Genomic DNA, 23,850 nt, shown 5'->3' with positions numbered 1-23,850 from the left:
GTGTCCTTAAGGACAAGCAGATGGGGGTCATCATACTAACGCTCCCTGATACGATCATAAAGAGAAGACTGAGACACCACACAAGCTAATACTCGACTCGGCTCAGAAATATCCAGTCTCACAAACTGGCTGGCTAAGGCCTGAACATCCAATGCCATGGGCCTCTCTGCTACTGGTAGATATGATAAACTCCCCAAACTCCCTGCCCGATGACTCAAAGCATCGGCCACCATATTGGCCTTCCCGGGATGATACAAAATAGTAATGTTATAATCCTTAAGCAGCTCTAACCACCTCCTCTTACGCAAATTAAGATCCTTCTGCTTGGACAAATGCTGCAAACTCCGGTGATCAGTGTAGATCTCACAAGGAACGTCGTACAAATAGTACCTCCAAATCTTCATGCAGTAACAACAGCTGCTAGCTCAAGGTCGTGGATAGGAAAGTTCTTTTCATGTACCTTCAGCTGTCTGGATGCGTAAAAAATCACCCTACGGTCCTGCATCAATACAGTGCCAAGGCCAACTCGCGACGCATCACAATAAACTGTATAAGACCCAGAACTTAAAGGCAATACCAATACTGGGTTGTAGTCAATGTAGTCTTGAGATTCTGAAAGCTCTTCTCACACTCCTCTATCAACCTGAACGGAGCACCCTTCTGGGTCAGCCTGGTCATAGGTGCTGCAATAGAAGAAAACCCCTCAACAAACGGACGGTAATACCCTACCAAACCATGAAACCTCCGGATCTCTATAGCTGAGGATGGTCTGGGCCAACTCTGCACCGCTTCCAACTTTTTTGGATCCACATTGATCCCATCATTCGACACAATAAGATCCAAAAATGCCACGTAATCTAACCAAAACTCACATTTTGAGAACTTTGTTACAACTTCTTTTTTCTCAAAGTCTGAAGCACTGTCCTCAGGTGTTGCTCATGATCCTCCCGAGTCCGGGAATACACTAGAATGTCATCAATGAATACGATGACGAAAGAATTAATATAGGATCGGAACACACTGTGCATCAAGCGCATAAAGACTGCTGGGGCATTAGTCAGCCCAAATAAAATCACAAGGAACTCGTAATGGCCATACCGAATCATGAAAGCAGTCTTCGGGATATCTGGCTCCCGAATCTTCAACAGATGATAACCTGATCGCAAGTCAATCTTGGAAAACACTTTGACACCCTGTAGCTCATCAAATAGGTCATCAATACGAGGCAAGGGATACCTGTTCTTCACTGTGACTTTGTTCAACTGGCGATAATCAATACACATAGGCATAGAACCATCTTTTTTCTTCATAAACAAGACAGGAGCACCCCAATGTGACATACTGGGCCGAATAAAGCCCTTATCAAGAAACTCCTGCAACTGCTCCTTCAACTCAGGAGGAGCCATATGGTATAGAGGAATAGATATGGGCTGAGTACCCGGCAACAAATCAATGCTGAAATCAATATCTCTGTCGGGCGGCATGCCCGAAAGATCAGCTGGAAATACATCTGGAAAATCCCTCACTACTGGAACTGACTCAACGGTAGGGGTATCAATACTGACATCTCTCACATAAGCTAAATACACGTCGCACCCCTTCTCAACCATTCGTTGAGCCTTAAGAAATTAATTAACTCTTCGGGGAGTATACTCTAAGGTACCTCTCCACTTTAATCGCGGTAAGCCTGGCATAGCCAGTATCACGGTCTTAGCGTGACAATCAAGAATAGCATAATGGTGCGACAACCAGTCCATGCCCAAGATAATATCAAAATCTACAATGCTGAGTAATAATAAGTCAGCTCTTGTCTCAAAATCACTAAGAGCAATCAAACACGACCAATACACGCGGTCCACAACAAGAGCATCTCCCACAAGAGTAGACACATAAACATGGGAACTCAAAGAATCCCGAGATATGCCCAAATGTGGGGCAAAATAAGAGGACACATATGAATACGTAGAGCCTCAGTCAAATAATACCGATGCATCTCTATGACAGACTGGAACAATACCTGTAATGACATAGTCGGAAGCAACTGCCTCTGTACGAGCCGGAAGAGCATAATACCCGGCCTGGCCTCCCCCTCTAGGGCGACCTCGACCTCCCTGACCTCCACCTCGAGTTGGCTGAGCAAGTGGGGAGGTAGCTGGTGCTGGAATCATAGCCTGAGGACCCGGTGGAGCACGTGGTGGCTGAGAAGTCTATGGAGGTGCAACCCTCCTATGTTTGGGGCAATCCCTCACCATATGGCGGGTGTCACCATACTCAAAATTACCCCTTGGAGGGCGTGGCTGTTGTGACTGACTCGGGCCAGGTCTGCTGGACTGGCCGCTAAAAGTACCCCCAGCAGGAGGTACACTAGATATTGGCGGTACATAATAAGGCTCCTGGGGCCTAGAAGAGGCTGGAACACCACTTGCAGCTGGAAGTGCTGAATGAACGGGGCGACCCACATAACCCATACCATGGCGAGCTGCTGGGCTCTCGAGACCTCATGTCCTCTCTCTCATCTCGGTCCCAGGCAAGCATGCCCTCCAATCTCCTAGCAATACTCATAACCTGCTAGTAAGGAATATCCATCTCCAGCTCCCTAACCATACTAATCTTGATACTGGGGTGAAGTCCTTCAACAAATAGTCGAACCCTCACTCGAACTATGGCAACCAAGGTCGGTGCATGTCGGGCCAAATTACTTAAGCGGACTGCATACTCTGATATAGTCATAGCACCATGGCGCAGCTGCTCAAACTCCGCGTGCCATGAGTCCCTGAGGCTCTAAGGGACATACTCTCTCAAAAACATGTCTGAGAACTGAGTCGATGTAAGTGAAGCTGCCTCATCCGGACTACTCAACTCATAAGCACGCCTCCACTGATAGGCTGCTCCTCTAAGCTGGAAAGTGGTAAAAGAAACCCCACTTGTCTCCGCTAAGCCCATAGTACGGAGAATACGATGACACTCCTCTAGAAAACCTCGAGCATCATCTATAGCCAATCCGCTGAAGGTAGGTGGGTGGTACTTTCGGTACCTCTCAAGTCTGAGCAGCTCCACCTCAGAAGCGGCTACCCTAGTCTCATGCTGAACCGGGGCTACCAGCGATATAGGAATGAACTCTGGAGCCTGATCAACCTGGACCCTTTGCTGAGGAGTATGGGTTGCGGGAGTCTGTGCCCTTCCCCCAGCCTGAGATGTGGCGGGAGCTAATGGAATCAATCCAGCTAAGCTAAGATGTTGAACATGCTCATGAACTGAGCTAGAGTCTCCTGAAGAGCTGGTGCAGCAATAGAAACCTCTGGTGCCTGCCCTCCAGCTGGATTTGCTAGGGGCTCCTCCGTCGCAGCTCGCGCGGGTGTTCTAGCTACACCGCGTGGCCGTACTCTACCCCGGCCCCGGCCTCTGGCGGCTCTGGCAGGGGGCTCGGGTGCTTGATCGTCAGATCCTCCGGTACGGGTCCTCACCATCAGTGAGAAAGAATAGAATAGAGAATTTTTAGAATTTGATTCCAATAACTCGCACGACAAGGAAATCAAAGAAGTATGTTTGTTCCTAACAGTTCCATAGCCTCCCGAAGATAAGTACAGGCGTCTCTGTACCGATCTGTAAGACTCTAATAAACTGACTTGTGACTCATGACTCCTATGAACCTAGAGCTCTGATACCAACTTGTCACGGCCCAATTTCTCCCTCCGTGAACCGTTGTGACTGCACCTAGTCTCTACGACTAGGTAAGCCTAACACTTTTGTCGAAATGAAACTAAAGCATGAACATTACCTATTAATAGTAACAAATATCTAAAATCAACTGAATGCCACTCGGCATATACAATTATCACCTCTGAAAATGTACAAAACAATTCCCAAAACCCGAAATAATGTAAGTCACAAGCTACTAAGAAGTCTTAACCATTCTATACTTTATTTGTACAAAAAGAAGGCAAAATGAACATAGGGGGATAGAGGGGGGACTCCGAGGATCTGCGGGCGCGAGCAGGTATACCTTGAAGTCTCCAATAAGCAGCAGCGACTGCAACTAGTGATGAAGTTGGTAAGATGAACCTGGATCCGCACACGAAAAACATGTGCAGGAAAGGGCGTGAGTACCCACAACGGTACCCAGTAAGTGCCAAGCCTAACCTCGGTCGAGTAGTGACAAGATCAGGTCAGGGCCCTACTGGTATAAATATACTGAAATAAGACAGAATGAAATATCGCAGTAAAATAAATGTGGAACTCTAACAGGAATAGAATCAATGAAAGACAATAGCTTAGAACACAGTGATAACAACACGGGGATCTCCCGAAATACCGTTCCGTAGTCCCAAAATAAATATGCAGAACAGGGGGATCTCCCGGAATACCGTTCAGTAGTCCCAAAATAAATATGCAGTACAGGGGGATCTCCCGAAATATCATTCCGTAGTCCCAAAATAAATATGCAGCACAAACCACCGAAATAATAGTTACAGCAAGAAATCCTACAGTTTAGACTAAGTTGAAGTCAAGGAAGCAGGTAATTTCACTAAACATGTTGCATAGAGTTCAAATAGGCAGTTAAACAAGTAGGAATGCTATTCTAGTCTAAACATAATATTTACATATGTTAGTATGTTTCAATTAAGGAGAAACAAGTTATGACTTAGTGCAAAAAAATAGAGTTTTACAGCAAATAGCCTCACGTACACGGAGCTCACATATCAAACGGTACCAAATCCTAAGGGGAGTTCCCCCACACAAGGTTAGGCAAGCCAATTACCTCGAACCAAGCTCAATCAATCAGTCACAATGACTTTCCCATGAATATCCGACTCCGAGTGGCTCAAATCTAGCCAAAATCAATTACATAGCATAAATACAACTACAAGAAACTAATCTAGCTAATGAAATCAAAGCTAACGAGAGACATTGAAAAATCGCTCAAAAAGCCTCCACGGACCTACATCTCGGAATCGGGTAAAAGTCACAAAATACGAACACACATTCACTCAGGAGTCTAACCATACCAAATTCACTCAAATCCGATACCAAAAATCTCGATCAACAACAACAACCCAGTAAAACCTCACTAATGGGGTCTGGGGAGGGTAGTGTGTACGCAGGCCTTACCCCTACCCCAAAGGAGTAGAGAGGTTGTTTCTGAAAGACCCTCGGCTCAAGAAAACAAAAAGACAAAAGGAAAAAAGGAGACATTATTAGTATCACCACAACAATCATAGAAAAAATAGGAACACCATGAAATGCAGAAGAAAGATGCAAAGCAAAAGCGATAGTTAGTAAATAGGACATGCACTGAAAAGTGAAATAGTAAAACACAACATTGTCACTATCTATCTTAGACAAAAACCCTACCTGGCTATTCCCACAATGGTACGAAGTAAGTCAAGACTCAACTACATCCTAACCTACAACCCTAATACTCGACCTCCACATCTTCCTATCAAGTGTCATGTCCTCGAAAATCTGGAGCCTCGCCTGTCCTGTCTAATCACCTCTCCCCAATACTTAGGCCGCCCTCTACCTCTTCTTGTGCCCTCCACAACCAGCCGCTTACACCTCCGTACCGGAGCATCTGGGCTTCTCCTTTGAACATGTCCGAACCCTCTAAGCCTCGCTTCCCGCATCTTGTCATCAATGGGAGCCACGTGCACCTTCTCCCGAATAACATCATTCCTAATCTTATCTATCCTAGTTTGCCCGCACATCCACCTCAACATCCTCATTTCTTCTACTTTCATCAAAATCCCAAAATTTGGTCTAAGAACTTTTCTCAATTTGTTTCACCCCAAATCCGAAATTAAATGATATAATTAATAATAGATTAGTGGGTTATAACCATAAAGGAGTTAGGAATCATTACCCAATGACTTCCTCTAAAAATCTCTCAAAATTTCGTCTTCTACCGAGCTCCCGATTCAATTTTGTGATATGAACTCAAAACCCTCGTTTTTGAACTTTAAATTCTGCCCAGGTATGCCCTTCTTCGCGAACGCGGTCAAAGCCTCGGGTTCGCGAGGCACAAGATGCTTCAGACCAAAATATACTCATCGCGAACGCAATGCACTGGTCGTGAATGTGAAGCTCAACTAGCCTGACCCTACACGAACGCGAAACACTCATCGCGAACGTGTAAGCTATCTTGCCTGGAACCCATCTGACCGTCGACTCTACGCGAATGCGAGGTCCTTATCACGAACGAGTAGAATTAGTGTTCTATACCTTCGTGAATGCGGGAACGACGTCGCGAACACGAAGAACAACCTCGGCTACCTTTCCCAGATGCTCTACACGTTCGCGAGACCTCTCTCGCGAATGCGATGAAGGATTGTCTGCAACAAAAACACCAGAAATCTACTATCTTTAAATTCCAAAAACTAGTTCATTAAGCACCCGAAACTCATCCGAGGACCCCGGTACCTCAACCAAACATACTAACCAATCCTAAAACACCATACGAACTTAGTTGAGCCCTTAAATCACATCAAACAATGCTAAAATCACTAATCACCCTTCAATTCAAACTTAGAGAACTTGAAACTTCAAAATTCTACAACCCCAAATTTTGCACACAAGTCATAATCAACACCACGGACCTACTCCAACTTCCGGAATCGGAATCCGACCCTGATATCAAAATTTTCACTACCGGTCCAAAACTCCAAAAATTTGACTTTCGCCATTTGAAGCCTAAATGAGCTACAAACCTCCAAAACACAATGCATAGACGCTCCTAATCCCAAAATCACCCAACGGAGCTAACGAAATCGACAGAACTCCATTCTGGAGTAGTCTTCACACAGTTCCGACTACGGTCCGAATCCTAAAACTTACGCTTTCTGTTTAGGGACAAGTGTCCCAAAACACTCTAAAAACCAAAACGAAACCTCCCGGTAAGTCACAATAGCAGAAATAGATACGGGGAAATCAGTTAATAAGGGATCAGGGCTGTAACTCTCAAGACGACCGGCTGGGTTGTCATAATGTTGTGTTTTGATCTCTTGTTCCACTCGAATCATAAGAATGTGTGTATCTTGAAATTTAAAAATGATGTAACCAATGAGACGATTTAGTATTGTATATATGATCTTCCTACTGTCTAATTAATGAAATCATGTCTTCTCTTAATGATGGGTGAGTTGGGTAGAAAGTATCAAATAGGCTTGCTCGACCGGGTACACTCAGTTGAGTGCCGGTCGCGCTTCCCGAGGTTGGGGCATGACATCTGACCCATAGCATTAAAGTTATAATTCCCCACAGCATTCACTTCCTCAGTTGAGGCTTGATACTCACGAGTAGGGTGTCCTCTTCCATATATATCACAAGCTGCATGAGGCTCACTTTGTATGGAGGCTAAGGTTAGCGTCCGTATTTCTTTATCCATAGAATCAAGATGTACCTGCATAGATGTATTAGCATCAACTTGGTGAACTCAAGTTGATCTTCTTCTTTCAGCACTCTCAGAGGGCCTATGATTTGCATCTTCAGACAACTCATCAAGAATTGTAACTATCTCCTATGGAGTCTTCTTCATCAATGGGCCTCCAGCTGCATTACTCAATGCTCTACGTAAGGTCGTTGTCAATCCATCCCAAAAATCCCGGAGTTGCATCCAGAGTTCAATTCCTCTATGTTGACACTTTCGAACAATCTCCTTAAACCTCTCCCAAGCTTCAAACACAGTTTCAATATCTTTCTGGTAGAAGTTATAGATTTCTCCTCTAAACTTGCCTGTCTTAGCTAGTGAGAAATATTTATCAAGAAATATTTTAGTCATCTCATCCATGTTCTAATTGATCCCGTGGGCAAGCTTCGAAGCCACTGCTTTGCATCATCTTTGAGTGTGATAGGGAATGCTCTTAAGTATATTGCATCTTGTGACACACCATTGTATTGAAAGGTGTTCATGATCTCCTCGAAGTCCATTAGATGGTTGTTTGGATCTTCGTTCATCTTCCCTCTGAAGACACAACAGTTTTGAAGGGTTTGGAGCAACCTTTGCTTCAACTCGAAATTGTTAGCTGCAACTGGAGGTGATCTAATACTTGATTATCCTTGGTTGTAGACTGGTCTAGCATAATCGCCAAGCAGTCTCCCAGCACTGGGAGCTATGTTTCCAAATTGGGCTACAGCCAAGGGTTGATTTTGAGCAATTCTCCTATCTCTCACCTCTTCATACATAATCTGTGTATCTCTAATCGCTGCTTCCTCGACATCCCTTGCAGCTTTCTCTCATGGTTGGGCTGCCTCTCCTATAGCCAAATCCACATTATCATCATCTCCAGCCATAGTTTCTTTGGTTGAGGATTACCCAACCTTCTCTCAAGTCTCAGGGAGATTTCTTTCCTTCCTTAGCTGTCGCAGTTGTTTCTCTATTTATGGTTTGTATGGTAGTACTTATTTCCCATAAGATCAATTCATGCACCAATCTAACCTGTAGCCTGAGCACAATCAAAGAACACCAACCGTAAAAAGAGAAAAAATAAAAGAAAAAGAAAAAATCCTGAATTAGCACGACAAACTATATCAAACACTATTGATTGCCAATCCCCGGCAACGGCGCCAAAATTTGACGAGTGCAAAACACACACTTAAATATATTCGCTAGTCGAATATAGTATAATATAATATCGTATCTACAGGGATTGGAGTTCAACAGTATTTCATAGTTTCTAGCTAGATTGCTATCCAAGATGATCAACAATTTAGAGCTTTGTGATTTATACTAAAATTAGCTAAGAATCTAGAGCCAATTGACTAATGACAATCGGAGCAGGGAATAAGCAAAGAAAGATATCAATGGGAGAAGATATGATTTTGATAGGATAGATGCAAGACAATTGTTTAGGATCTAACTCTAGATAATTCACTTCTAATGTTCAAGTGAGTCTCTCGAATTTACTCAATTATTAGTTCAAACGTTTAGTAGAAACTCCTCTCTCGATTAAGTCTCAACCTCACAAGATGAACCAATATAAGCTCGGTGACAATATACAAGAATGCGTAGCGGATTGGTCTTTAGGAGATCCTCTCTCGATTATCCTCCTAACTAGGTTTAATCAATGATTCAACTAGCCTCATTTGATTACTAAGAAGAATTAATGTACTCAACCAACAATATAATGCAAAGATATCACAAGATATGCCTCTCTCGATTACATGAACAAGTGAATATAGATGCAACAATTAAATCATCCAAAAATGCTTAATTACATAAAACTAGAGTTAGAATCCACAAAAAATAATCAATACACCAAATCCATCAAACCCTAAAGGAAACTACTCCATAGATATGGAGTAATTCATCACAAATATGTTTAAAGTATAGAAAAATATAAAACGATCCAAACTCGTGTCTTGGGTGAGGATTGAATGATGAATTCCTTATGCTTTTTCTTCTCCAATTCCTCCTTAGCCTCCTTAGGTCTAAGATGTGTCAAAAGTCTACAAAATAATATTTTTCCATGTATGTATACCAAGTATAGGTCGAGCCTAGACGAAAATACCTTCTCCTAGCCAAAATAGGATTGTAGCTTTGTAAAAATTATACAAGCATGCCACATGGGGTGACGCGCCACTCGGGGCAGCAGTGGAGATCTTCAAAGAGCATCACAATTCACAGGCAGCAGACTCTGTATAGCCGCGGCGCCCCACGCGCCGCAGCTGCAGACTTTTCTCAGATTAAAGTTCAAATCTCAATTTTTGACGTCCAGACTTGGTCCTCGACCCCCGAACGCGATCTCGACTTAATCCTTTGGGCTTTTACTCATACTTCAAAGCTCCAAATAGCTCGAATTAGCTCTGTAACATCCACATCACTCAAAATTGCTCCTACAAGGCATAAGACATGTAATAAGTACAAACCACTAGCGATTAAAGCTCAAACATACTTAAAGTGCAGTAAATTAGAGTGCAATAAGCGACTAAAACATGTAATTATAGCCTATCATCACTCCTAACTAGATGAAATACTCTAGATCTCAAAGCTAGATTAACTGTATACCTCTCTGCATATATAAATCAAAGAACAAAATGGTACGGAATTCAAGTTCAAATATCACGCAAGAAAAGTATAATATAGTAAACAACTAAAGGAGTATTCGCCATTTCTCCCCGCTGTGCTTTGAGGGAGCGGAAGAAACGAATGAATAATGTAGATGCAGGTTCCTTCGAGATAGCGTCGAGTTTCACATTGAGACTCAAGAAGTGCTCCGGTATTTGTTTATGCAATACAAAGAAAAGAAAATGAAGGATTAGAGATAAGAACTACTACTTTAATAAATTAACCTAAAAAAAAATAAGAAACTAAGGACATGTATGGGCAAATGTCATACTGAATTGACTCTCAATCTTCTTAAATATAAAGTACCGTATATATCCCTATTTCTACATCTTTTAAAGTACTTATTAGTTGTACTACAAACACATCCAAAAGCGTTGCTAATCTATGAAAGTAAGCCATGATTCTTTTTGTCTTATGCTTAAGCAAAGTCTTGTGTAGCTTTATGATATTGCTCTATGAAAATAGAGACTCTTATGAGCCCAACTCGTATAAACGGTTTAAAAGGAATTAGTATACTAGCATTAGTCACTGAAGGTCTGAAGCCATACATGATCAAGGAAGACAAGAATGATTCTTCATAATAGACACTCTACATATAAAATTAAAATATTCTCTTTCGACACTTAACACTTAAACGCCTAAATAGCATGCTGAAAATTAGCTATTGCACATGATAATTCCTCTTTAAAACATAACAACATGTATTTCAAATAAAACGCTCTGAATCATTAAGGCAGGATGTCTAAAGATGCAAAAGCCAAACCAGTTTCTGAACATGACATTTAAAACATAAAGTATAGAGTAAAGGCTCATGAGTCATGACATCTAAAGTTTGAAGGAACAAAAACAAATCAGCACATAAAAGGTTGATATTTCAACCAATTTAATCTGCTCCAACAAGATATTTTAGTATTTTACAAGCATGATATCTAAGGAGATAGTCATCCTAAAATTCAGAAAGCTAAATTATGCTGACAGGCATACCAACATGGTTTTACTTACAAAGACAAGATTTGGAAATATAACTTATGGTCATATTTTATAGCGCTTATGTAACAATCCCCGCGATTATACTAAAGAGAAAATAGCAGAAATGAAGTCGGGTTTACCCTCCACGGGGCAGTGAACGGGGCTTGCGAGGTCGTTTCAGATCTACCGCTCCTTAGTTGTCGAGAATGTAAAAGTGAAGACCAAATACTGAGAATTTTTCTGTAACAATCCGGTCGGTCGTTTTGAGTGTATTAGTCCCGATCCCATGTTTATTACTTTACTATTTTATTTTATGGTTACGTGACTTGCCGGGGTGTTTGGTTTTGATTTCGGGTGACTTTCGGAGTGAAATGGGACACATAGTCCCTAAGTTGGAAGTGTAAGTCGTAGGAGCTAACCGTAGTTTGACTTGTGTGAAGACGACTCCAGAGTGGAGTTTTGATGGTTCCAATAGCTCCGTATGGGAATTTTGGTCTTAGGAGCGCGTCCGGATGTTGATTTAGAGGTTTGTAGGTTGTTTCGGTGTAATTTGACGAAAGTTTGAAATTTGGTGGAATTTTGGGAAGTTTAACCGGGAGTGGACTTTATTGATATTCGGGTCGGATCCCGATTCTAAAAATTGAAATAGGTCCGTAATAATATTTATGATTTGTATGCAAATTTTGGTGTCAATCGGAGTTTTTTTGGTATGAATCGGCGCTGATTTTGGAATTCGGAAGTTCATGAGTTTCTTAGACTTGAATCGATGCACGATTCGTGATTTTAGTATTGTTTGATGTGATTTGACGCTTCGAGCATATTCATATGATGTTTTAAGACTTGTTGGTATGTTTGGTTGAGGTCCCGGGGGTCTCGGGTGTATTTCGGACCATGTTCGGCGCATTTCGGATGATTGAGGGGTTGTTGAATCTAGTAATTTTGGTGTCGTTATATGCGATCGCAAATGGATTAATGCAATCGCTCAGGGTAATGTAGAACTGGGGAAAATTTGTGCTATGCGATCGCGGAAGGATGGCATAGAAGAATTTGGGGGTCTGCAGTTCACAAACGTTTTCTTCATCGCGGGCGCATGGTGTGCTACGCGATCGCGTAGCTTGATGAGGCAGTGATTCGCGTTCGCATGCGGTGTTCCGGGATCGCGTAGTGTTATTTTTGGGCAGAAACATTTTTTTTCTTCACGAATGAAATTCCGCGATCGCGAAGTGTAAATAACTAAGCAGCAAAACTTAAGTTTGAAATCGAGGGTTTATTTCATATTTCACAATTTGAATTTAGAGAGCTCGGTTTGAGGCGAACTTTCGAGGATTTTTCGGAGAGATTGTTGGGGTAAGAGTTCTTAACTCATTTTTGATTAATTCCCATGAATCTACCGTTAATTGTCATGTTGTTGATACTATTTGCACGAGGTTTCTACCGTGCTGCTGTTATTATTGATACGCATGCGGTGGTATAAGGTCTGAGTGTTGAAACGCATACGGTGAGATAAGGTAGGCTTGATATGCGTGGCTAGTAGGGGAGCTACTAGAAGTCATGCGGTGTGATAAGGCGGGCTAAAACGCGGGGTGCTATTTCGGAAAAATAATTTTTAAAACTAAATGTAAAGGCTCCCGCGATAATATAAGAAAAGACTGTGATTTACTTTTATGATTTGGGACTACGAGGCGGTACCTCGGTAGGGTCCTCTGTTTATCTTTCTCTATTTGCTGTATTTGTTTGGTTGTTGTTTCCCTAACATGTAAAATCCTTGTTTTCCTAAATTTTGTGCTGTTAATTTTTCCATAAATTCTTTATTGTTTCACTTCCTTGTCATTTTAGTATATCATTTTATCTTCTGTCTTGCTTCTTGAAAATCGCTTCAAAAATCATCTCAATTCGAGCTCCATAGCTCCAAATATGATAAAATGTCCAAAACCTTTGAAATAAATTATTTTATAAAACTGCTCCAGCAATACCCTTCGCGAATGCGGGAAGACCATCGCGTTGCAATGAACAAAATAGTCTTCCACCAAAAATGCCCTACACATTTGCGAAACATCACACGCGAACGTGATGACCACACGCACCTACACTACGCGATCACGACAAGACCAATGTGAATGCGAAGAAGAAAATCTACATCCCCCAACTTCTCAACTCAAATCTACGCGAACGCGGGTTGACCAATGCGAATGCGATGCTTAAGCCTCCAAAGGTATGCGATGTCACGACCCAACTGGAGGGTCATGACTAGCACCCGGGCCATACTTGCCGAGCACCAACGTACATTTTATCTAACCTTCCGTATTATCTTTAAGGGCCGACAAGACCAATATAAATGAAAGACATGGATCATGAACATCCAACAATGAAAGATAATGTCATGAACATACGTAACATGGGACGACAAGACTGTCAAGAAACTATATATAAGGTACGAGCTACCATGGTGCCATGAAAGACTATACAACAAAAATCAGCCGACAAGGCATTCCAAACCATACATGAGTCGACACCTGTCTATGAGCCTCTAAAAGAACATAAGTGCTACAACATTGCCGGAACAGGGCCCCGACATACCCATAATGTCTATAACAAAAATGCATACCAAGACCACGGCAAGTCCGGAGAAAGGATCTTGCCAATAACGCTGAACCGGATAGCCTACTGTGATGGGGGAGCTGCGTCTACCCGTCTATCAGGACCTGCAGCACGACATGCAGCGTCCACAAATAAAAAGGACGTCAGTACGAATAAAGTACTGAGTATGTAAGGCAGAACAGCATAAGTAAGAACAATAATGTAAACAGTGATAGGGAATATACAACCTGTGACATCTGGGTACCTCTGAGGGCTACTGACATGAATTACATGATACATACATATATATATACATAAACGTTTAAAACATATGCCTTTGTGGGCATCATCATCATCATATCGTACCCGGCCATAATAGGCTCGGTAAAACGTACCCGGCCATCATAGGGCTCGGTAGAATCGTACCCGGCCACGTGGAGCTCGGTAAAACCCAACTGATCAGTGGTTGCACAATAGGTGCCATACCCGGCCGACTATAGCGCGGCTCGGTAGAGTAAAATAGATACATATATATGATGCATGCTGGACTCGTTGGAATCATAATTTGAACCTTTCGGAGTGACGTAAGGTCGGTATCCTTCGTACACGTTATTAGGATTAACTCTTCATCAAGAATCTTATAAGAATCAGGAACTACCAACAACATTGATAATATAAGAATAAGAGAAGTAACATCAATATCAATCGTTTCATAAGAAGGGCAGCAATGTAAGTACTGCTAGCTTCTAAGAGTAGAGTATCTTTGGGAGCTCGTTCATTACATTATGTACAATTGGAGTCGTGCAAAAGAATGAAGGGGATAGCCTCACATACCTTGTATATACTGCCCAACCTCAAGCTATGCAAATGTCACGACTCCTTAGTCTACAATAAAAGAAATGACACTATCATTATCGTTTAAGCGTCGTAACTATTATGTATCGACCGCAACCTATTTTACGATGAAACGGACAGCACCTCCCCTATTTATATGACTTCACACAAGTCAATACAATCACCAAACAGCCCAAACAACATCATTAATAATCATATTGAGCCTCCAAAATAGTCCACCAACTAACAACATTACTACCAAGCCTTTCGATATATATTTCACAAGTTCTAGCATCAACGACTTAGCCACAACTTGGATAATCTTAAATATATATAGAGTAAGAGGTTCATTACCTTTAAACAGAAAGAACAACTCCAATTTGACCTTAATTTTCCTCGAAATATCCCTTCAATTCTGCCACAAGAACAAGGAAGCGAAACTAGCAATTAATTCGGGTTTTTCGGCACTAGAATTACTTTAGAAGACTTGAAATCACCTAGGGTTGATATTAAAAACTTGAAGGTATATTTACAGAACATAAAGCACTTAAAACAACCTCCCACACGAGCTGGAACAACACAAAAATCAGCAACAACAAGAAAAACAAGAAACTTACTAGCACCACGGGATTCCCGACATTTGATTTGTGTTGTTTGCCCTTTGTTTGGGTCTTGGATCATGAGAGAACCTTGAGAGAATGTTTTTAGGGTTATAAGGTCTGAATATACTGAAAAATAATGACTTAAAACGGGGTTGAGTTATCTTATATATGTCCAAATGTCTTAAACCGCCTTTGTGGGCCCCATAGAGAGCAGCTTGGCGCACTCTCGCGAAAATGCGAATATCTCTCTATTCCGAGATCGTATCGACGAACGGTTTAATGCGTTGGAAACTAGACTCATAGATCTTCAATTTGATAGGTAGATCACCCCATATTTCCAAGCACATTGGGAGTAAAATGCAGTAATATTTGACCTAAAGTTTAAGTAAAATTATAAACCTAAGTTGCGACAACTTTTATCGACTTTTATTTCATAACTCGCTTGACTTCAATACTTATGATGCGGATATTATATGATTCAAATACATTAAAACAAGACCTCTTGGGACAGTTAATCACCTCTAGTGTTATCCGAAAATACGGGTTACAACATCCTTGATTAGCTTAACTTCAAATACTTGTTAACCACTCTTATACTCCCTTGTATCGTTTAAGACCAATAGGATTAACTTATTATCATCTCAAAGATAATCTCTTCTTGGATTTACGTCGACTACCTTACGGCGTGATCTATGATATGCGAATTTGGGTTGTAACATCCTCTCCCCTTAGGAACATTCGTCCTCGAATGTAAGGGTTTATGGGGTGTCTAACTCATCGTGGATTCCGACGGAGATTTCCGGCTGAGTTTCCCTTATAAAATGGACAATCAAATTTTCCACTGCCGACCGAAATTGCCAAATTTCCAACTTCCGCCAATTCAAGCCTAATTCCACTCCGGACCTCCAAATCACATTACGGATGCACTCCTAAGTCCAAAATCACCTAACGGAGCTAACAAAATCATCAAAATTTAAATCCGAGATCGTTTACACATAGACCAACATCCAGTTAACTTTTTCAACTAAAGGTTCTAAATAAGAGACTAAGTGTCTCATTCCGCTCCGAAATCACTCCGGACCCAAACCAACAAACCCGGTATATCATAATATAGGTTAAGAGCATAAAGGAAATAGAAATGGGGGAAACGGGGCTATAACTCTCGAAACGACCGGCCGGGTCGTTACATCCTCCCCCTCTTAAACAACCGTTCGTCCTCGAACGGGTCTAGAAACATACCTGGAGTCTCGAATAGGCATGGATATCTTCTCTGCATCTCCCGCTCGGATTTACGTCGACTACCTTACGGCGTGATCTATGATATGCGAATTTGGGTTGTAACATCCTCTCCCCCTTAGGAACATTCGTCCTCGAATGTAAGGGTTTATGGGGTGTCTAACTCATCGTGGATTCCGACGGAGATTTCCGGCTGAGTTTCCCTTATAAAATGGACACTAGCCAAACTTGCAAGCAGTTAAACCCAACCTATGGCCATACAAGACTATACAAAGCATTATGGATATGTACATTATCTGCATATCACCATTTTGTATTAAAAAAAAGAGTATTCACAAGCTATTGCTTACCTCATAGAGCCGTTTCACCTTATAATGCGTCCTTCTTTCCCCCGGTATCCTCGTTATTTTCACTCTGGAATAGGTAAGGGTATTTAGACTTCATCTCCTCTTCTGCTTCCCATGTCATTTCTTCTATATTCTTGTTCCTCCATAATACTTTCACGGAAGCTACATCCTTTGTTCTCAGCTTGCGGACTTGTCGATCTAATATAGCCACTGGCAGTTCATCATATGATAGATCCTTTGTAACTTGTACATCTTTGATAGGGACGACCCGAGAAGGGTCTCCAATACATTTCCTCAACATAGATACATGGAATACCGGGTGGACAAATTCCAATTCAGATGGCAATTCTAACTCGTAAGCAACCTGTCCAATTCGTCGAAGAATTTTGTACGGCCCAATATACCGTGGACTCAACTTACCCTTCTTCCCAAAACGCATAACACCCTTCATCGGCGAGATCTTCAGGAAAACCCAATCACCAACCTCAAATTCCAGATCACGACGTCGGACATCGGAATAAGATTTTTGCCTGCTTTGTGCCGTCCTCAGCCGCTCTTGTATCAGTTTCACCTTCTCAATGGCTTGGTAAATCAAATCTGGCCCATATAATTCTGTCTCACCGACTTCGAACCATCCAACTGGTGATCTACATCTCCTCCCGTACAGTGCCTCATACGGGGCCATTTTAATACTGGAATGGTAGCTATTATTGTAGGCAAATTCTATAAGTGCCAGATGGTCATCCCAATTCCCCTTAAAATCTAGAACACATGCTCGTAGCATATCTTCCAGCATCTGGATGGTACGTTCAGCCTGTCCGTCAGTCTGCGGATGGAATGCAGTGCTGAGATTTACTTGTGTGCCTAAACCCTTCTGAAAAGACCTCCAAAAGTTAGCCGTAAATTGAGCTCCTCGGTCTGATATAATAGATACCGGCACACCATGAAGCCTAACAATCTCCTTGATATACAACTTCGCATAATCTTCAGCCGTGTAAGTTGTCTTAACTGGTAGAAAATGGGCAGATTTTGTAAGTCGATCAACTATCACCCAAATGGAGTCAAACTTATGATAAGAGCGAGGTAATCCAATAATGAAGTCCATATTAATCACCTCCCATTTCCAGGTCGGAATCTCTATATTCTGAATCAATCCACTGGGTTTCTGATGCTCGATCTTTACTTGTTGACAATTAGGACACTGGGCTACAAATTCTGCAATAGACTTCTTCATGTTGTCCCACCAATACTGCTCCTTAACGTCATGATACATCTTTGTCGAGCCAGGATGGATAGAATATCGGGACTGATGAATCTCAATCATAATCTTCTCTCGCAACCCTGCCACACTAGGCACACATAATCGGCCCTGGTATCTCAGTGTCCCATCTCCTCCGATCTTGAAAGCTGTAATCTTACACTGCTGAATTCCCTCTCTCAATCTTACTAAGGTAGGATCTTCATATTGCCGTGCTTTTACCTCGGCTACCAAAGATGATTCTGCTGTATTCTGTACAGTAACACCTCCGTCATCAGAGTCCAACAATCTGATTCTCATATTGGCCAGCTGGTGAAGCTCTTTGGTCAACCCTTGTCTACCTGCCTCAATATGTATTAAGCTTCCCATTGACTTACGGCTGAGAGCGTCTGCCACAACATTGGCTTTACCAGGATGGTACAATATCTCGACGTCATAGTCTTTCAGTAATTCAAGCCACCTACGCTGCCTCAAATTCAACTCCTTCTGCTTGAAGATGTATTGTAAACTTTTGTGATCTGTGTAGATGTCAATATGGACGCCGTATAAGTAGTGCCGCCATATCTTCAAAGCATATATTACTGCAGCCAATTCCAAATCATGAGTCGGGTAATTCTTTTCATGCTTCTTCAATTGTCATGATGCATAAGCAATCACCTTCCCACGTTGCATCAATACGCACCCCAAACCTATACCTGAGGCATCACAATATACCACATAACCTTCTGTTCCTTCTGGGAGAGTGAGCACTGGCGCAGATGTCAATCGATTCTTTAGCTCCTAAAAACTATGTTCACAAGAATCAGACCACTGGAACTTGGTAGCTTTCTGTGTTAACTTAGTCAATGGTGCTGATATAGAGGAAAACCCTTCTACAAACCGCCTATAATACCCTGCTAGCCCCAGGAAGCTGCGGACTTCTGATGGTGTTGTAGGTCTCGGCCAATTCTTCACTGCATCGATCTTCTGAGTGTCGACACTAATACCCTCATCAGATATCACATGGCCAAGGAATGCTACTGAGTTCAGCCAGAATTCACATTTAGAGAGCTTAGCATATAACTTATGATCCTGAAGGGTCTGTAATACTATCTGCAAGTGGCCCGCATGTTCCGCCTCCGAACGAGAATACACCAGAATGTCATCAATGAATACGATCACGAACACATCAAGATAGGGCCTGAATACACTATTCATGAGATCCATAAAAGCTGCTGGGGCATTTGTTAGCCCGAACGACATCACCAAGAACTCAAAATGCCCATATCTTGTCCGGAAGGCCGTCTTTGGAATATCCTTCTCCTTAACCCTCACCTGATGATACCCTGAACGCAAGTCAATCTTGGAGAAATACTTGGCACCCTGGAGTTGGTCAAACAGGTCATCAATTCTTGGAAGTGGATACTTGTTCTTTATTGTAAACTTATTCAACTGTCGATAATCGATACACATCCTTAACGACCCATCTTTCTTCCGCACGAACAAGACTGGCGCACCCCAAGGTGAAGTGCTAGGCCTAATGAAACCCTTATCCAGCAAGTCCTTCAACTGTGCCTTCAACTCTTGCAACTCTGCCGGGGCCATCCTGTATGGAGGGATAGAGATCGGTTGAGTGTCAGGCAATGCATCAATGCTAAACTCAATCTCCCTTTCAGGAGGAAGGCCTGGGAGTTCATCTGGGAAAACATCTGGAAATTCATTGACCACGGGGATTAATTGTAGAGTAGGCGGCTTCGCCTCCACATCCCTAACACGAACAAGATGATAAATGTAACCTTTTGAGATCATCTTCCTTGCCTTAAGATAGGAAATAAACCTACCTTTCGGCATAGCAATGTTCCCCTTCCATTCAATGGTGGGTTCACCCGGAAACTGAAACCTAACCATCTTCGTACGACAGTCAACAGTTGCATAGCATGAGGCCAACCAGTCCATTCCCATTATCACATCGAAATCAACCATTTCTAACTCAAATAAATTTGCCGAGGTTTGACGACTACAAATCATCACAGTGCAACCTTTATATACCCTTCTAGCAATCACAGAATCTCCTAACGGAGTGGATACCGCAAGTGGTTTACTTATCAATTCAGGTTCAATGCCAAACTTATTAGCCACAAAGGGTGTAACATATGATAAGGTAGATCCTGGATCAATTAGCGCATATACATCATAAGAAAACACAGACAATATACCTGTAACAACATCCGGAGACGATTCGAGATCTTGTCGACCTACTAGAGCATAGGTTCGATTTTGAGCACCACTCGAACTCGGCACTGAACCTCTACCTCTACCACGACCTGTCGACTGCTGAAAACCTTGTGCTGGAGGTCGAACTGATGAGGAAGAACCAGACACAGATCCAGTCGGTTGAGCCATACCACCACCTCCTCTGTTAGGACAATCCCGCATCATATGGCCACGCTGTCCGCAAGAATAGCACGCATCGGAACCTCGACGGCACAGTCCAAAGTGGGCCTTGCCGCACTGATCACAACGAGGTGTTGGGGGTCTCGTCTGACTAGTATCTCTATGAAATTGTGAGCCTGATGCCCTCGAACTCTGACCTGAACCAGAATAGGTAAATCGATCATACCGAGGCCTCTGAAACTGTGGAGGAGCACTAGCTACAGGTGGCGCCGAACTCCTCGAAGATTGGGGCCTGATACTGCCTCTGAACTCATCAGAATACCCTGCAAATCTTGCCCTCTTATGCTGGCCCCTATCCTGCTCCCTATCTGCCCTTTGCTGGCGCTTACGATCCTCTAGGGTCTGGGCATAAGCCTGAATACGGGAAATATCCATGCCCTCTACCAAGGAGGCTGTTGTGCACTCATTTATCAGATGTGGTCCCAACCCGTTCACGAACAGATGCACCCTATCACTCATTTCGGCCACCATATGGGGAGCATACCTTGCTAAAGAATCAAATTGTATACTATACTCTCGTACACTCATATTACCCTGTCGAAGGTTCAAGAACTTATCAGCTCTTGCTCGTCGTATCTCAACTGGCAAGTAGTGACGAAGAAAGGCCTCAGAAAATTCCTTCCACACGGCTAGAGGAGCGTTCGGACCCCTAGATCTCTCCCAACTATCATACCAGAAAACCGCTAAATCCCGTAACCGATAAGAAGCCAACTCTACTGCCTCCGTATCACTAGCATGCATAACCCGCAATGTACGATGAACCTGATCAATAAATGTTTGTGGGTCCTCCTTGGGATCTGATCCGGTAAACACTGGAGGGTCTAGATTAATAAAATCACGAACTCTCGCACTAACCGGTTTATCAGCAACACCGGTATTCTGCCTCTGAGCCTGAGCAGCTACCAAGCTAGTCAACAACTGCACGGCACTGCGCATATCGTGGTCTGTAGTGCCAGACGGTGGAACTGGATGTACTGGATGCCTCCTAATATCCTCTGGAGGAGACGGAGAGGTATGAGACGGCATCTTACTCTGAGCCTCACTTTGGCCTGCTCTGGCTGGAGGGACCTGAATGTTACCCTCGCCCACAGCTGTATCAAGCCGTTTACTAATCGCTTGCTTCCTAGTCGAAGGCATCGCTGAAAGAAAACAATGTGAATATTAGATATGAACACTTACGACTCAACTCTACGCACGATCTAGATTTAGGAAGAAGGTAACAACCCTAGATGTCATGTAGCCTCCTGATTATAAATGTGGCGCGCTACACATCCATAATCAAAACTCTACTAGACACGGCTCATAGACAACCCCTAGGACAGACTTGCTCTGATACCAAGTTTGTCACGACCCAACTGGAGGGTCATGACTAGCACCCGGGCCATACTTGCCGAGCACCAACGTACATTTTATCTAACCTTCCTTATTATCTTTAAGGGCCGACAAGACCAATATAAATGAAAGACATGGATCATGAACATCCAACAATGAAAGATAATGTCATGAACATACGTAACATGGGACGACAAGACTGTCAAGAAACTATATATAAGGTACGAGCTACCATGGTGCCATGAAAGACTATACAACAAAAATCAGCCGACAAGGCATTCCAAACCATACATGAGTCGACACCTGTCTATGAGCCTCTAAAAGAACATAAGTGCTACAACATTGCCGGAACAGGGCCCCGACATACCCATAATGTCTATAACAAAAATGCATACCAAGACCACGGCAAGTCCGGAGAAAGGATCTTGCCAATAACGCTGAACCGGATAGCCTACTGTGATGGGGGAGCTGCGTCTACCTGTCTATCAGGACCTGCAGCACGACATGCAGCGTCCACAAATAAAAAGGACGTCAGTACGAATAAAGTACTGAGTATGTAAGGCAGAATAGCATAAGTAAGAACAATAATGTAAACAGTGATAGGGAATATACAACATGTGACATCTGGGTACCTCTGAGGGCTACTGACATGAATTACATGATACATACATATATATATACATAAACGTTTAAAACATATGCCTTTGTGGGCATCATCATCATCATATCGTACCCGGCCATAATAGGCTCGGTAAAACGTACCCGGCCATCATAGGGCTCGGAGAATCGTACCCGGCCACGTGGAGCTCGGTAAAACCCAACTGATCAGTGGTTGCACAATAGGTGCCATACCCGGCCGACTATAGCGCGGCTCGGTAGAGTAAAATAGATACATATATATATGATGCATGCTGGACTCGTTGGAATCATAATTTGAACCTTTCGGAGTGACGTAAGGTCGGTATCCTTCGTACACGTTATTAGGATTAACTCTTCATCAAGAATCTTATAAGAATCAGGAACTACCAACAACATTGATAATATAAGAATAAGAGAAGTAACATCAATATCAATCGTTTCATAAGAAGGGCAGCAATGTAAGTACTGCTAGCTTCTAAGAGTAGAGTATCTTTGGGAGCTCGTTCATTACATTATGTACAATTGGAGTCGTGCAAAAGAATGAAGGGGATAGCCTCACATACCTTGTATATACTGCCCAACCTCAAGCTATGCAAATGTCACGACTCCTTAGTCTACAATAAAAGAAATGACACTATCATTATCGTTTAAGCGTCGTAACTATTATGTATCGACCGCAACCTATTTTACGATGAAACGGACAGCACCTCCCCTATTTATATGACTTCACACAAGTCAATACAATCACCAAACAGCCCAAACAACATCATTAATAATCATATTGAGCCTCCAAAACAGTCCACCAACTAACAACATTACTACCAAGCCTTTCGATATATATTTCACAAGTTCTAGCATCAACGACTTAGCCACAACTTGGATAATCTTAAATATATATAGAGTAAGAGGTTCATTACCTTTAAACAGAAAGAACAACTCCAATTTGACCTTAATTTTCCTCGAAATATCCCTTCAATTCTGCCACAAGAACAAGGAAGCGAAACTAGCAATTAATTCGGGTTTTTCGGCACTAGAATTACTTTAGAAGACTTGAAATCACCTAGGGTTGATATTAAAAACTTGAAGGTGTATTTACAGAACATAAAGCACTTAAAACAACCTCCCACACGAGCTGGAACAACACAAAAATCAGCAACAACAAGAAAAACAAGAAACTTACTAGCACCACGGGATTCCCGACATTTGATTTGTGTTGTTTGCCCTTTGTTTGGGTCTTGGATCATGAGAGAACCTTGAGAGAATGTTTTTAGGGTTATAAGGTCTGAATATACTGAAAAATAATGACTTAAAACGGGGTTGAGTTATCTTATATATGTCCAAATGTCTTAAACCGCCTTTGTGGGCCCCATAGAGAGCAGCTTGGCGCACTCTCGCGAAAATGCGAATATCTCTCTATTCCGAGATCGTATCGACGAACGGTTTAATGCGTTGGAAACTAGACTCATAGATCTTCAATTTGATAGGTAGATCACCCCATAATTCCAAGCACATTGGGAGTAAAATGCAGTAACATTTGACCTAAAGTTTAAGTAAAATTATAAA

At 42.4% G+C, this 23,850-nt stretch overlaps 1 long non-coding RNA gene and 1 pseudogene across 1 annotated transcript in view; one reads left to right on the top strand and one right to left on the bottom strand.

Annotated features, from left to right (window-relative positions):
- LOC108945293 (uncharacterized) overlaps positions 1-23,850 on the bottom strand; it is a 160,189-nt gene that overhangs the window by 70,808 nt on the left and 65,531 nt on the right. The window lies entirely within an intron of this gene.
- Positions 7,628-7,726, top strand: LOC117276814 (small nucleolar RNA R71; annotated as a pseudogene).

The sequence above is a fragment of the Nicotiana tomentosiformis genome, chromosome 3, assembly GCF_000390325.3.
Source record: "Nicotiana tomentosiformis chromosome 3, ASM39032v3, whole genome shotgun sequence".
Taxonomy (NCBI): domain Eukaryota; kingdom Viridiplantae; phylum Streptophyta; class Magnoliopsida; order Solanales; family Solanaceae; genus Nicotiana; species Nicotiana tomentosiformis.
The sequence above is the reverse complement of the archived record's forward strand: the minus strand, read 5'-3'. Positions and strand labels throughout refer to the sequence as shown.